An 18,003-nucleotide genomic window follows, 5' to 3' on the forward strand; every position below is an offset into this window, starting at 1 on the left:
TCACCCTTCCAATACCCACTGTATCTACCTACTCCTACAACTAGTGTACACACTGCAGTACATAGCCCTCAGCCCTACAACCTCTCACTACACTGAAAGTGGCATTCTCCTAATGGTATTTTGTACAGAGCCCACAGTCCCACACCCTCTCCTTTTGCTTTCCTTTGTGAAATAGTGTCCGATCACAAGGGATGGAGTCTTATATGTAATCCAATACACGCAAAATGTGGCACGGGGAAGATGAGGTTTTGCCTCGTAAGGGTTCTGAACTTTAGGTACTTTCATTTTCCGGGAAAACCAAACCACTCATCTCTAGTATGTATGTAAAATATATAAATATATATATATATATATATATATACATACACACACACACACACACACACACACACACATACATATACAGGGCCTTCTCCAGGGTTCTGAGCACCCTGTGCCGGACCCTGAGAGAGCGCCCTAATTTGGTGGTGTGGCCCAATTACCATAGGCCATGCCCCCTGTGTGACATTATTTGGAGGCGTGCCCGCATGGCATGCCTTCAAATAACGTCAGGCTGGGGGTAAAGCCCAGCACTCCGTTACTGGCTGGGCTTCCCCCAGCCCTCTCCTGTCAGTGAATGGTTGCTGCGCAGCATCAATTCACTCTCCGGGGGTCCGGCACTGCCGCACAGCTGCAGCGATGGGGGTCCCCAGCCTCCCAATTTGACCACCCGCGGGCCACTTCGGCCCGTGGGTGGAACAGCGGGACAGTACTGTCCCTCTGAAATCGGGATGCTGGGGAGGGGTGCTGCCCCTCTACGGGTCGCGCCCTTGTGTGACCGCACTGGTCGAACACCCCTAGAGCCGGCCCTGGACACATATATATATATATATATATATACATACACACACACACACATACTGTATTGTGATAGGATCACTGGTAAAGTGGTCTGTTACAGGGACATTTGTCCCAGATTCCTGTCCTATGTGTTTTAAATCCCCAGGAGAAAGTCTGCAGTGTAGCAGGCTTGAGTCTCTGCTTTTTGAAAAGCCGGTTTGGGACCTGGGGGTTGTGGGTGAGAGGAGAGGGAGGGCTCCACCCATGGCCACTCCAGGTTTTGGGCCTTTCAGCCTGGTAAGAGGCTCATTAGGGCTTGCAGCTGGAGATGGCTTGGTTTGTTTGGCGCTGAGTGTCTCACCTGGGTGAGCAGACAGGGAGTTTGCTCAGAGACACTTGGAAAACCTAGCTGTGAGGACTGTGCTGTGCTTTTGTTGCTGGCGAGGGTGTTAGGCCCTGCCAGGACCATGTAGTGAGGGAAGTTACTTGTAAAGTTAGAGCCCAGACAGGGCTAGGATTTAGGTTTATGTTTTCTTTATGTAATTTCTGATGTTGTACAATAAAGACTGGCGCCGACCAGCTTGTACTCGCATCCAGACTGGTGTGCTGTTTCCCGGCTGCTGTGTGTGTAAGGAAGGAGTCCATCTACCCCAGGAGAGGGACCCCTAACCCGACTGAATGTCACAGTATATAAAAGAAAAACTGGGGGCACTCAGCATCTGATAAAAGAATCTCTTTTAATCCATTGGATTATTTTATCAGATGCTAAGTGTCACCAGTTTTTCTTTTTCTATGTATTGGAGCAGCCTTGCTCCTAGGAAGGCACCAGCGCGAATATCCAGTGATTTATCCATGAGTGCTGGGGCATTGCCAGAATATATATATATATGTGTGTGTAAAGGATTTATAGAATGGCGCTCTGGTTCAAGTCTCAAATGGTGTTGCACTGCAGTGCGAGATATGTTTATATAAAGTCCAGTTGGTGCTAACAGGTGTAACACTCTAATCCTTCTGGTGAAGGTGGCAGCAGTCTTCCCGTGTTCCCGAATGGCAATCAGAATAAATGTGATCTGGAAGTGAGGTTTGGAAAGAACATGCGCCTGATAGTGTAGTAATTTATAAAAAATTAGCACGTGCTCAAATATAAATGTGTGTACCAGAAAATAAAACTTTTTCACTTATCTGTGGTTCTTTTACTGGGACTACATGTGGTAAAATGGACCCGGAACTCCAAGGTGTCCAGAAACCTTAAATAGGATAGGCTCAAGCAGAGCCAGAAAGAACACATATAGTGTAGTATTTTCTTTGAAAATAAATAGCGTAATTAGTGTATAAACATGCATACCAAAACGATACTTGAATCACTGCATATAGTGCTATGTGTCTTGGTGACTTCTTCAACATCCCATAATGGCCCCAATGGTTCACGTGTAGATGGAGTAGGTCAGCATGTTTTAGTGAAGTAGGCAGGAGTCATTCAGCTCTTTCCCCCTGGGCAATGATGGAGACCACGTCGTGGGATGTTGAAGGAGTCACTGATCACACAGGAGTCACTGATCACACAGGATGCACCAGAGTGGCTTCTACCACCTAAACGAGAGTGCTAGCCCAAATAATATATATATATATATATAAATAAAATGTGTATGTATATCAGTAAACTGGCACTCAACAAAACTACTTGCCCAGGTGCCTTCCAGAGTAAACCAAACTAATGTAATGCATGCAAAGTGACACTCCAAGGACTCAAAGAAGGAATAAATTACAAGCTGTGTCAAGTTCTGTGTTCTACGTTTCATTCTTGAGACTTTTAATGTAAAGGCTGGTTTAATTTTTACTGTCAATAAGTGATTTTAAAACAATGAGGAAGGTAAGTTCTCTATGACTAAAATTTGATGAAGTTGAACCATTGGTTTAATTTATCAAGCTATCCAATTCCTTGTCATCACCAGTCCAAAACAGTAGCACATTGTTGATGTAAATCTTGTAAAAAAAAAATATCCATTTCAAACCTAAGCCTATTTGCATTGGATGGGGCCATAGAAGAACCCATCGCTGTGCCATTTAACTGCAAACAAAAGTATTTTTGAAAACAAAATAATTGTTTGTAAAAGCCAGAAATAGCCAGTATGTCCATATAGTTTTCTGTTCTTCATAGAACTTGAAAGACAGCAGTGATCTATCAGACTCTTTACCTACCACATGGGGTGTGCAGGTATAAAGATTTACTACTGGACTTCTAGTGTCACTACAATCATGTTATCCGGAATGTTCAACAAATTTGACAGACTGTTTAGCAAGTCCAGGATGGCTTTCAAATAAGTGCTCAATATAATCTAACACTTTTACCATATAATTGCTGTAAGTTTATTAGCTGCATCTACGATGAGTTTTTCATTATTATTTATTAGGGGTCATTCGTACATATGTTATTGTAATTTTTTCTTTGGAGGCTGTGCATGTTATGGTGAGCAATTAAGTGTTGGTTTAATACACATGGATTGGTATAGGCTAATTACGGGTGTGCTTTTAGTTATAAAACAAACATTCTGTCCTAATAAATATTTACACACAATATTATAAATACAGTATCATAAAACAGGTGCAGCACTACAAGCGTAATAAAAATGTGTCAATGTTTCAAAGTCTTTAATTGTTTTTTCATCAGGATAAAGTGACAAACACCAGTGCTTACTTTAGGTACATGACACCATGTGGACGCCAGAGCCCGGGGTGGGACCGCACACCCTGCCAAAGGAGTAACGAATATACAGTAGCACCAATAAGTACAGTAAGTAAAGCACAATGCATTCTAAACTAGGCTTTATAAAAAGAGTAATACTGTAAAAGAGGCAATGCATAAATCAATAGTATAAAGATCATAAGGTAGCCAGAAACACTCTAAAGGGCCATATGCAATTATCGAGCATTACTGTGCACAGATACCAACTATGGCCCCAAATATGTGTACTCTTTATACAGCCTCAATTACTATGATTTGTGTTTAACTTACTGTTTCTATTGGTAATACTATAATCTCATTACTCCACAGCGTCTGTAACCATGGTGATGGTAGCACTGATGACCTCTTATCACGTGTGGACGACACCACCAACGTGATTATGTCATTTGGCAGCACCTCCGCTCGGACAGAGTGTGGAGTAATGACACTTTTAGTGTACTTGTCCTAAGCTTGCACAGCCTTTAATTTTTCCATTCCATGAGACTCAAGTCAAGAAATAAATGCGCACACATTTTTGCATGTGTAGTGTAGTATGCAAAATTATTATTTTACACAATAGACATTATAAGTGTCCCAGAGATTTACTATGATGCACACAAAAATAATTCAGTCTGCTACTCCAACGTAATATTTAGTCCACTATGTTCTCCCATCTATCAGTTCCCTTGAGCTCCACAATGCTCCTGCTCTGGCCTTTATAAGATAGTCCTTCTCATTCTGATATATATGTCCTGCTCATTTCCTAAGTACTGTTCTTCCCATTTATGCAGGGAAAGAACATCAACCACACAGCTGCTTGTTTTCATCTGGTGAGTGTGACCGATTTTTTTAGAAGAGCAGAGTGGAAATGTTGGAAGCTACATTGGAACTGACAGATAACATTTAAATTAAACTTCAGGTACAAATACTATATAGAGTTTTAATTAGAAAGGGCCCCATCTCCAAATAAAGTACACCTTTTAAAAGCATATTACTTGCGGTTATGAAGCAGTGGTGTAAAGAAACATGCATTCCTTCTTACAAATCTAACCAGCACCAATTATGTTAGCTTTCATATATTTCCATTTATGTGGGTTGAAAAAGAGCATGGTGTCCCCTTGCAAAAGAGGCACCCACTGTGATACCCCTGGCTCCATAGGAGCCAGTGGACATTGCAGTTTATCAGGCTGCCACTAGGTGGAGCTGCAACATGCCAAATGAGACAAACCTCCAACAGAACAATCGCAGTTCAGACTAGGAGTTGCTGAAAAGTGGCGTGCAGAGCAGGGTGAGGTGCCGCAGGTCTGCAGAAAGAGCGGGCAAAGCAATAATGCCGCCATTGTGCAGGGTGAGACACGCCACTGAATACCCGCTGATGGTGCACTGGGGGACCACGTCAGAAGCGCCAGCAGAGTGAGACTGAGAGCCAGAGATGGTGACTCAGCACTGGGAACCACAGCAGAGATGTGTGTGTGTAAAATCTGTAAAGGGAGACATCCCTGCAGAGATAATGAGAATTGTTAAGCACTACTGACTACTGTTAAGCGCAATTGAGAGTATATGAGAGATACTGAAAATGATTCAGAGATATTGAGAACTACTGAGACCTGCCGAGACTTATTGGAAATATATTGAGAGATATTGTAAGCATTTTAAGGAGTATATTGAAGTACAGGTTGAGTCTCCCATATCCAAAATGCTTGGGACCAGGGGTATTTTGGATAACGGAATATTCCGTATTTTGGAATAATTGCATACCATAATGAAATATCTTGGGAATGGGACCCCAATATACACACAGAATGGATTTATGTGTTATATACACCTTATACACACAGCCTGAAGGTCATTTTATACAATATTTTCAATAATTTTGTGACTCAAACAAAGTTTGTGTACATACATAAAATTCAGTTATGTTTCATATACACCTTATACACACAGCCTGAAGGTCATTTTATACAATATTTTCAATAATTTGTGCCTTAGACAAAGTTTGTGTACATTGAACCATCAAAAATCAAAGGTTTCATTATCTGAGTCATGGCCAAAAAATTCCGTATTTCGGAATATTTGGATATCGGAGACTCAACCTGTACTGTGTAACCCTAACTAATAAAAACACTCATAGGTATCCATAAAACAAACAGACAGTAAAGTCTCTTTGCCATTTCACTCATTACCCAATTTCTAAAACACCTCTTTTTACACACATGAAATATACCACCTATATACATTCTTTCAATCACTCGGAAATAAACATGAGCCTAATAAGATTTTTTTCTATTTAAAGGCTGGAGCAATTGGTTAAAAAATCAATGTTTATTTCATGCTTTTTCAGTGTGTCATCAATTTCGAAGTAAGTGGGGAACAAAGGAACCTGTTGGCAATCAAATAATGGCAGATACAGTAATAGCATAAAGTATTTCAGAAGAATGGGTGGGGCTGGGTGGCAACGACATGTACAGATGTGTGATAATGGCAGAGAGAGTAGGGCTTCATATAATAGGTAGAAGTGTAATAAATTGAGGAGGGGAATGGGAGCAATTGGTTAGTCACAGAATAAGTTAGAAAATGGAGGAGCAGTTTCAGTCAACAGCAGAATAGGGATAAGCCTCTCCATGCTGGTAACCACATTATATGAAATTACATTTATACATTCAACTTAATTGAAGTAATTCTGAAGTATCTGTCATGAGAGCTTCAACTTTAATGGACAACTCACCAAAATCCCTCTGGTTTTGTAATCTCTTTATCTGTCGTATAACCAACACAAAGACTTTCATGGTGCTGAAATGGTTTGTGGTCTCCTCAGTAAAATAAAGAGCAAGTTGTGCTTACCCTCACTACCAATATGGGATATCATGTGTTTCTGTTACAGTATATTTCCTTATTTGTTATATTACACAGACAGCTCAGAGACCAGTCAGTTTAGTCCATTAACATATGAGCAAATAGTGATTTACCTTGGGAGTGTGTGTGTGTGCCGCCGGCCACGGTACCAGCCCGTCCTAGTTACCCGTGTAGTGCCGAGTGCAGTGAGTGTGGTCAGCACTACACATTTACATAGGACCGGCACTAGGCTTCCCTGCTCCGGTCCTGTGCTGCACAGTTGAGCCCCTTCCCTCGCCATGAGTGCTTACCCAATAGGGCAGGGGTTCCCAACTACGGTCCTCAAGGCACACTAACAGTCCAGGTTTTAGGGATAGCCATACTTGAGCACAAGTGACTTAATTAGTACCTCAGTTACTTTGATTTAACCATCTGTGCACAATCATGGATATCACTAACACCAGGACTGTTAGTGTGCCTTGAGGACCGAGGTTGGGAATCACTGCAATAGCGCGTACGGACTGTGGTGGGAGCTGTAGCATGGATTCAGGTAAGTGTATTTTTCTTTTATTTACTGTGTTTTATTTACAATGTTTATTTGTCAGGGGGGGAGGATTACTACTGGGGACACCACTGGGGGGGGACCACTATCGGGTGCACTATATAAAGGGCACTGCATGATGGTGGGGTATACTACTGGGGGCACTATATAAAGGGCACTGCATGATGGTGGGGTCTACTACTGGGGGCACTATATAAAAAGGCACTGCATAGGGGGACCACTACTGGGGCACTGCATAGGGGGGTCTACTACTGGGGGAACTATATAAGGGGCTTACTACTGGAGGCACAAGTGGCACTGCACTGGGGGCACTGAATAGAGAGGACCACTACTGGGGGCACTGTCTAAGGGGCCCTACATAAGGGGGATTACTACTGGGGGCACTGTATAAGGGAAACAAATGGGGAGCTGCATTAGGGGGACCACTACTGGAGGTACTGTACAAGGGGCACTACTGGGGGCATTGCATACTGGGGGTACTGTACAAGGGGCACTACTGGGGGCCTGCATAAGAGGGACCACTACTCACGGCACTGCATAGGAGGGACTGTATAAGGGTCACTACTGGGGTAAGGTGCATATAGAATGGAAAGGAATGTTCAGAGTGACGAGAAAGGGGTATATGCGTCATGTTGACACGCTCCATTTTTAAGTGCACGCCCATTGTGACCACGCCCATTTTTCAGCTAGTGCACATATGGGGGGGGGGGGCTCCTTTTTAAAATTTGCCCTGGGCTCCAAATACCCTAGTCACGCCACTGCCTGGACAGAAGACAATACATTTTGACTTCCTGTGCTAGTCACACCCACAAAAGGGAGCACAAGCCCAATATACCAACTCGCACAACACTCAGACAATTGAGCTGCACACACCTGGGCCTAGAAGCTGTTCTCTCATCAGTGGCCAAGTATCACTTCTCTCCCCCCATGTTTTGATACACACATGGCCAGATAGGGTGAAACAGATGGCTTCAATGTTAATGGCTATTGTGTAATTATGTGATTTAGTAACTTAGTCCTTCCCAATCACCCTTGCTGCTTCTTACCCAAAGAAGAAATACAAGTGCACAACTCCAAATTAACTGATTATATATAAATAAATACATTTTGCAGTAAATACAATAGAGGTTTTTGGCATAATCTTGGCCAAGGTTATGGGCCTGCCCACCATATCGGGTAACCTCTTGTCGGGCAGGTCCCTAACATACTAGGGCTCAAATCCAGAGTGCAGGACACCCCCAAACTAGCCCAGCTAAACCACCCCAAGGCCCAGTTGTGCACTTGTAGTTCTTCTTTGTGTATATATCAATGGTCTCCACAGGTAGCACCTCCAATTATATATATATATATATATATATATATATATATATATATGTCCAGAGTGTGCAGTCTGAGATCCATTTTTCTTTGTAAACTAATTAGTGCATTGATTTGCACACCTGGGAAGTCTGAGCCACTTCCCACACAGACTAGCACCTCTACTACATTGGTTTAGAGCATGGAGTCTAGCAATGTAATATGCACACCAGTCAAAGCACAATATAGGTAAGTCCTGCTAAGATTTAGACTGTGTAGTGCAGCTTTGGTTAATTTTTGGGGTGTGGGTCCCCCTAGATTGCTTTGCTGATCTGCTTCAGGGTGCCGCAGTATAACACATTTTCCTTTAACACATTTTAATACCTCACTGTCTGTTTCTTTTATATATATGTATTTCACTTTTTTATTTTTATTCTTTATATGCGGCCAGCGGCTGCTCTTAACACTTCACTTTTCTTATTAGAGCGGTGCCTTGGGGTGGTTTAGCTGGGCTAGTTTGGGGGTGTCTTGCGCTCTGGATTTGAGCCCTAGTATGTTAGGGACCTGCCCGACAAGAGGTTACCCGGATATGGTGGGCAGGCCAATAACCTTGGCTAAGATTATGAGAAAACCTCTATTGTATTTACTGCAAAATGTATTTATTTATATATAATCAGTTAATATGGAGTTGTGCACCTGTATTTCTTCTTTGTGTATATATCAATGGTCTCCACAGGTAGCATCTCTGTGACCGGACGCCTTTCGCCTAGGCCGTCCCTGGTCACGGGTTAGCGCTTTTGGACTCCCACTCACTGTCAGTGACCGCCTGTCACTGACTCCGCCCACTGCGCCATGGGCGTGTAACGATGCTGCCACCACCAAACTCTACCATAGGCGTTTGGAACCGCTTTTTACGTACAATCAGGCTCCTGCCTTGGAACCTGGAACCACTTCTGCTGCGTATGCGTTTGATTAACTGCAGACACACCTCCTGTTTGGTGTCGGCTGTTCAAACCTGATCCCTCGCAATGGACCAGGTCTGCACGGTAGCTGGCAGAGGGCTTGAACTTGGAGACACGGAGCTCTTACCCAGAACAGCAGGAGAACGGAATAGCATTTTGGCGCAATTCTGTTGGTCGCAAGATTGAGGCAATTGAAGTAAAGGCAAACGGTGTTTATTTGCCAATCATTCTAGCTCAGAAAACATAAATTAACAACATATTACATTTCAAAGGAGTCACTCAATATCCTCCTTCCTAATCCACCATCCAAACTTTAAACACAACTGATTTATCATACATTATACTGTCTCCTAAAATGTTGGTATAACATGTCACAGGAAATGGTAAATTACATTCATCCTTATCAGTTTGGCATTTCCAACCTTACTTAACACATTCAGCTTTTAGAAGTGGCATCCAAAAGGATCTTCTTAAAACAAATTAATTGTCTTTTCAAAAGGAAGTTCTGTATCTGAAGTGTTTGGCCATATGACACCATTCACACCTTCACACAGAGAACTTTCAGCCAGAGGTCACTGACCACAACAGGTCTTCCTATTCATCAGACCTCCTGCTAGTTTCTGCAGACACAGAGGCTGGTTATGTCATATTCAGGCATATATTCAAGAAGTGCATTTTCTCTACAAAATATACATTTAAACCATATAGTGCATAGCCTATTAAACATATGTTGCTTCATGCACTAATGCATTGCAGATCAGCTACAGTGCATTACAGCAATACATATATACTTTAATACAGTTTATTATAAACCATGTGCAGTGTGCTTTTACACTGTCCTTTTAAAAATGGTGCAATGGCATGAGGGTTAATCCCCTCAATGCTTTGGCAGCCATTTTAATCACGTGTGGTCGGCCTCCGGCCACACTTTTTTATTCTCTATATGCGGCCAGCGGCTGCTCTTAACACTTCACTTTTCTTATTAGAGCGGTGCCTTGAGGTGGTTTAGCTGGGCTAGTTTGGGGGTGTCTTGCGCTCTGGATTTGAGCCCTAGTATGTTAGGGACCTGCCTGACAAGAGGTTACCCGGATATAGTGGGCAGGCCCATAACCTTGGCCAAGATTATGAGAAAACCTATATTGTATTTACTGCAAAATGTATTTATTTATATATAATCAGTTAATATATATAATCCTTTTAAAAATGGCGCAATGGCATGAGGGTTAATCCCCTCAATGCTTTGGCAGCCATTTTAATCATGTGTGGTCGGCCTCCGGCCACACTTCTCCCCTCCCCCTCAAGCGGGCTACCAGAGGGCCATGTCCCAAGGATTTGGCCCCTGGTCCCGCAGTCTCTTGGGGGGTTCAGGGAAGCTACCTGGGGGTCTTCGGCTCTGGCCTTGACAGTTCATCCATATTGTAGTGGGACTTTCCTTGTTGGTGCACAATGTCCAAATAGTCACACTGAAGTCCAAGGCTCCACCACAACAGTCTGTCAGCTTCCCTTTTGGGGAGCCAGTCACACACATAGTGCCGAAGGTGGTCCAATGCCCAAACAATTGCCAACCGCTGTGTTCCAATTGTGGTATACCCCACCTCCCACCATAGCAGTATTCTGCTCAAACAGGCCACAGGGTGCTCCTGCCCATATGGCCCCTCCTGGCTCCGTACTGCTCCCAGTCCGTGCAATGACGCATTAGTTTGTACCACAATGTCCTGGTCCTGAAATTGCGCCATCTGCACTGGAGCTGGTACCAGAGCCTCCTTCAATGACTGGAATGCCAACTCACAAGCGGGTATCCAGTCCACTGACTTGGGAAGTCCCTCCCTGGTCAACTCTGTAAGGGGTGTCACTACAGTACTAAGGTCAGGGACAACTCGTCCGTAGGGCCTTACAGTTTCTAAGGTCAGTATCTGTCTTGGGGTTGTGGGACGGGGACAGTCTCTGGTTGCCTCCACCCCCCCTGGTCTGGGCCTACCACGGTCTCCCCCCACTCTATACCCCAGGCACTGCACCTCTTTCATCTCCACCTGGCATCTGTCTGCACTACCGGTCAGACCTGCCCTACCATCCTCCTCCAATGACCTATGACTATGGGAACCTACCCTGTCACCTAGGTCTTCTCTCACCACCTCGTCCGCTACCTGTTCCATAGTAATGGCGGATAGATCACCAGCCTCTGAACTCTGTGCGACATCCACCATGGTTAGGCTGCGTGTCTTCCCCGATCTACTTGGCACAAGCAGGGGACCTTGCTCCCTAACTGGCCTATCCCCTTCTACCTTCCTGGCTACTCTTTATCTTAACCCTTCCCGCCAGGTCACACTCACTGCCGCTATCCCTGAAAGGCCGCTGCCAGCTTGGCATGATATGCCTTCCAGATATGGTTCAGCAAGCTGAGCTACCCTGAACTCCTGTCTGGGGCCCTCACTTCCTTCTAAGTAGGGACAGTCTACAGGGGGATATGGGTTGGGATCGCTAGGGTCAGTCTGGTTGAGGTCAGTCAAAGGGAAGTCAGTGTGGTCATTCATACTCACCGCCGGAGTTGGCTAACCACTAGGGACAGGAGCATCACTGGGCACCCTCACAGGATCCAACGAGCCGGAACCAACATCCTCTGCGTTGCTAGGGGACGTAGGCATACCAGAGGCAAAAGGCATGCTGGGTAGATGTGCTGATCTAGCCGCTGTAATCTTTTCCTCTGGGCTGGTTGATGCTGTGGTAAGCTGCGCTGGCAGTTGTCTAGCCGCTGTGGTCTTTTCCTCTGGGCTGGGCTGTTCTCGTGCAGTTGATGTAGACTGTGATCCGGAAACTTGACTCCGGGCGATGGCGTCAGCAAACATGGTAACGATTCCACCACCAAGGTCATTCCCCAGGACCACATCGGTTGGAAAGCCATCCATGATGGCAACATCCCTCAACTCTGGGCCAGTTCCCCAGTCTAGGTAGACTCTCGCCACAGGTACCTCTCGCTCCATTCTTTCTGCCACGGTCACTTTGGTAGTGCGACCTGGCAGTACTGTGGCAGGATCAATTAGGCAGGGGCTCACAACAGTGATTGAGGCCCCAGAGTCTCTTAATCCTTGTCCCTGCAGGGGCCCCACTTGGACCGTCTGCAGGTGCCACCACATATTTTGGGGTGGCCCCTTGGCCATGCAGGTGACTCTCAGTAGAGTCCACCTGATTCTCCCCACACTCCACTGGACTGGCTGGAGTAGGAACAGTCTCTTTGGGCTCACCTCCCCGGGTCAGGCAAGCAAGCCGGGCTCCATCACTCGGATTTGGGGCACGAGTCTGGGGTGCTTGGGGTGTGGGACAGTTCATCCTCAGATGTCTGATTTTCCCACAGTCATAACACTTCTTGACCAGTCGGGGCCCCGGTGGTCTCTGATGATTTGCAGGGACAGGGCGGGGCGATTGCTGGCCAAGAGCACCCGGGTTGGAGGATGCCCGCTTTGGGGGGTGATGAGCAGAAGAGGGGTGTTCCCCTGGTTGTACAGTCCATTGGGGTCTGCTGCTAGTTGGGCGCTTCTGCCCTTGTGGCCGAATTGCCACATACTTGTCCGCTAACTGGGCCGCCATCTTCAAGCTGGGTGGCTCCCGGTCTAGCACCCACTCCTTCACCTCTTGGCACAGCAGATCAACCAGTGCATCCCAGGTAGTGGCACCAGATCCCTTCACCCATTTCACCACGTACTGCCTCAGCTGGGTGGCGAACTGCTCATGGGTGCTGGTAGGGTTCTTGGGCAAGTCCCGGAACTTTTTCCTGTAGGACTCAGGAGTGACAAAGTATTGCTGTAGGAGGGCCCTTACGACTTCGTCATAGTTACCACAGTCCTCGGTGGCCACTCCTCGATAGGCCTCCAGGGCCTCTCCGTGCAGTGTGGGCACCAGGTGTCTGACCCACTCCTGCTTGGGTAAATCGTGTAGTTTACAAGTCCTTTCAAATACTTGCAAATGTCCATCAATGTCCCCATCACTGTCTGCAAATTTGGCAAACTGTATACGATCTGATCCCGGTACAGCAGTCTGCAACAGTGCTTGGGGTACCACGGCCCGTGGTGCCCGCTCATCATGCCACATCCGAATGATGAGCATGCATTCTTATTCCTTTGCCTTTTCTTCCAATTCCGCTAGGGTATCCATTCGTAGGGATCCCTGCCATGCTGGTGAATGCTGAGAAACATAACTGCTGCAAGAGGGGGCAGGACTTGTTGCTCTCACCACATTCTGAGGGGCGTCCATTGTTACGCTGGCCGCACTTTCCACCTCCGTCTGATGCAACTCCATTCCGCTGTTATCAGTCATCCTGCGCGTTCTTCTGAACTGCAGTTACTCCTCTCCTGAGTAACTCGGCTTCTCTCGTCGGGTGACCAAAAAGCCGCCTGGGATTATCCCACCGCTATGCCACCAGATGTGACCGGACGCCTTTCGCCTAGGCCATCCCTGGTCACGGGTTAGCGCTTTTTGACTCCCACTCACAGTCACTGACTCCGCCCACTGCGCCGTGGGCATGTAACGATGCTGCCACCACCAAACTCTACCATCGGCATTTGGAACCGCTTTTTACGTACAATCAGGCTCCTGCCTTGGAACCTGGAACCGCTTCTGCTGCGTATGCGTTTGATTAACTGCAGACACACCTCCTGTTTGGTGTCGGCTGTTCCCACCTGATCCCTCGCAATGGACCAGGTCTGCACGGTAGCTGGCAGAGGGCTTGAACTTGGAGACACGGAGCTCTTACCCAGAACAGCAGGAGAACGGAATAGCGTTTTGGCGCAATTCTGTTGGTCGCAAGATTGAGGCAATTGAAGTAAAGCCAAACGGTGTTTATTTGCCAATCATTCTAGCTCAGAAAACATAAATTAACAACATATTACATTTCAAAGGAGTCACTCAATATCCTCCTTCCTAATCCACCATCCAAACTTTAAACACAACTGATTTATCATACATTATACTGTCTCCTAAAATGTTGGTATAACATGTCACAGGAAATGGTAAATTACATTCATCCTTATCAGTTTGGCATTTCCAACCTTACTTAACACATTCAGCTTTTAGAAGTGGCATCCAAAAGGATCTTCTTAAAACAAATTAATTGTCTTTTCAAAAGTAAGTTCTGTACATGAAGTGTTTGGCCATATGACACCATTCACACCTTCACACAGAGAACTTTCAGCCAGAGGTCACTGACCACAACAGGTCTTCCTATTCATCAGACCTCCTGCTAGTTTCTGCAGACACAGAGGCTGGTCATGTCATATTCAGGCATATATTCAAGAAGTGCATTATCTCTACAAAATATACATTTAAGCCATATAGTGCATAGCCTATTAAACATATGTTGCTTCATGCACTAATGCATTGCAGATCAGCTACAGTGCATTACAGCAATACATATATACTTTAATGCTTTAGTGCTTTTACACTGTCCTTTTAAAAATGGCGCAATGGCATGAGGGTTAATCCCCTCAATGCTTTGGCAGCCATTTTAATCACGTGTGGTCGGCCTCCGGCCACACTTTTTTATTCTCTATATGCGGCCAGCGGCTGCTCTTAACACTTCACTTTTCTTATTAGAGCGGTGCCTTGAGGTGGTTTAGCTGGGCTAGTTTGGGGGTGTCTTGCGCTCTGGATTTGAGCCCTAGTATGTTAGGGACCTGCCCGACAAGAGGTTACCCGGATATAGTGGGCAGGCCCATAACCTTGGCCAAGATTATGAGAAAACCTATATTGTATTTACTGCAAAATTTATTTATTTATATATAATCAGTTAATATGGAGTTGTGCACCTGTATTTCTTCTTTGTGTATATATCAATGGTCTCCACAGGTAGCACCTCCAATCATATACTGTATATATATATATATATATATATGTATATAATGTCCAGAGTGTGCAGTCTGAAATTCATTTACTTTGCTTCTTACCCAAGCATCCTTGAGGTGAGCCGAGCTCCGTGTTCTCACAACTGGGTCTCAGATTTGCTGTGTGCAAACCCTGAGTATGTCCATGTTTTCTTAGCAATCAACATCCTATACCTGATTTGTGAATTTATGATATTATTGTGATGTATTATTTAACATTTCATAGTTTATACATTATGTAATACTATAGCACTAAGGGGCTTATGCAGCAAAGCTTGATGGGAGATCAGTGGCGTCACAAGGGGGGTGTGGCCCACATCGGGTGTCACCCTTCAAGGGGGTGACACCAAAAAGAGCAGCACACAGACCCACCCACAGGCTTCACTCCATCCACAGACATGTCTGCTGCCAGCACACCCCCTTCCCCGGCACCACCGCCGACCCCAAATGAGCTGGCCCTGCACACTGCCGGGGGTCACTTCATTCTCTCACCACGGCTGGCATCCAGAGCCACACACAGGCACAGAGCATATCTCTGTGCCTGTGTGAGGCTCTGGACGCCGGCCGCGGTGACATCATCACGCATGTGGCATGCCAGAGGGAGAAGCAGAAGGAGGTGCGCACCCAGACTCCCCTAGTGCAAGCCAGCCTGGACATCGTGAAGAGAGGTAAGTAGTATTGCACAGGAGAGGGGGCACAGCATAAGGGGCATTACTGGGGGCATTCTGGGGCCACTGCATAGGGGCACTACTGAGGGTACTGTATAGGGAGAACAGTATAAGGGCACTACTGTCTAGGAGGACTGCATGGGGGTATTGTAAAAGGGGCACCACTGTGGGTATTGCATAAGAGCACTACTGAGTGTACTGTATAAGGCACTATAGGGGCACTGAATAAGGGGCTATACTACAGGGGACATTGCATATTGGGCACAACTACAGGGGGCATTGCATAAAGGGGCACTAGTAAAGGGGGAACTGCATAATGGGCACAGCTACAGGGGGCATTGCATAAGGGGCACTACTACTGTGGGTATTGTGTATAAGGGTCAATAATGTAGTCATTGTGTAAAATGGGCACTACTGTGTGTCAGAACATAAATAAGGGACACTACTTTATGGTGTAATGTGAATCAGGGGGACTATGTGCAGTGTATTGGGGATAAGATTGTGCTACTGTGTGGCATAATTTCAATTAGGGATAGTATTGTATTACCATGCCCCTTTCTTTTGAGATCACGCCCCTTTTTTTTGCACCACATGCTGTCCTTTTATTGATAAATCGCCAGGTGTGTCATTCCACCACATCTCTTATGACCACTTTAAGCACTGCTACCCAGACTATCGGGCGTGGCATAATCATGCCCGCCGGTGCACCTGGCATTATGGGAGGAGCACAGTGTGACTGCTGGACTAGTAAGGGGGGAAGAGTTCACGGAGCTGCGCGCCTTGGTCCCGATTTGTTTTATTTTTGGTGGAGGGGGGGGTGTTACCGTGCATTACAGCACCGGGTGACACCAACCCTAGTGACGCCTCTGTGTGAGATAAAATTGTGAGCTATATATCACCATTCAGCTTCTAACTTACATTTTGCAGGCTGTATTTAAGAAATGATAGTTTGGAGACGATTAGTTGGTGATCTATATTTCACAATTTTATCTCACATCAAGCTTTGATACATATGCCCCTAACTATTTGTCTGAAATATATCAAAGTTGTAGTTTGTAATGTGTATTTCAGGTTAAAAAACAGATGGTAATTGTTGAATTAATAAGTTTGGACTGGCACATACTGTAAGTAGGAGCTTTATGGTTTTAGTGTAAGTGTGTTTTCGGACATTTGAAAGATGGAGTCTGTGTATTTAATGCATAGGCCATCTAAATAAAGGATTCAATGAGGTCTTCCCATTCCCCTATACGGTATGCCATCGGGATACTGACTGTCCAAATGCCGACAGTCGGCAGCCCGACTGTCTAATCCCGGCAAGTGTCTAATGACAGGTGTCGAAATCCCTACGCCTGTCATTAGACCTACGCCGGGAGCCCGACACCCGGCTTACCGATCGAAGGTAAGCCAGGCGCCAACAGCTGTGTGGGGGGGGCGAGGGTTAGGTTAGGGGCTCCTGGGGGGGACGACAATGACCGGGGAAGGCATGGATTAGGCACCCCTGGGGGCAGGTTAGGGCTAGGCTGCGGGGAAGGGGGGGGTTAGCCACCCCTAAGGGAAGGCTAGGGAGGGGGAGGAATTAGGTTAGTTGATACTTCCCTTTAGATGTTCGGGATCTTCACCTCTATCATGCTGCCGGGATTTGAACCGCTGGCCATCATACTGATTCCCCCTATACATCCCCATGGCTCTCACATCAGCTTCACAAAAACCCTTCTCTCTCTTTTTATACATCTTGCACACATACACACTATATATATTTATATCTCTCATATTGATAGTATTATCACATTGACAAATACAATATGTTATAGACTGTTTTACTACATCTCGCGTGCCATCTTTCTTAACTAGACTTAAAAGGTATATATTCTCTATATAACCTTGCTAGTAAGTTTTTAACAGATACAATTAGTTTTTATTTACAAAAATTTTTTTTCAAATGATAAAAGTAGAATATTCTCTTGAATAATATGAAATTAATATGAGGAAAGCACATAAGGCTTCTTTCACAATAGCGAACCAGAATAGGACATGCTTTTACAGTTTCCTAACTGCAGAAGCAATGAGGGAACCTATATTATGAAGAGATTAATACCAATCAGTTGCAGAAAGCCATTTAAAGATGAACATTATTGGCAGGACAACACGTTATGAAATTATTTTTTGGGAATACCATTTCTATCTAGTAAGACACAGCAACCACTCCATACAAAACCGTACCTTACACCTATAGTATTTTAGGCTTACTATAGTAAGACACACAGTCCTGGGA

The sequence above is a fragment of the Taudactylus pleione genome, unplaced genomic scaffold (assembly GCF_031769625.1).
Source record: "Taudactylus pleione unplaced genomic scaffold, aTauple2 ptg000217l, whole genome shotgun sequence".
Lineage (NCBI taxonomy): Eukaryota > Metazoa > Chordata > Amphibia > Anura > Myobatrachidae > Taudactylus > Taudactylus pleione.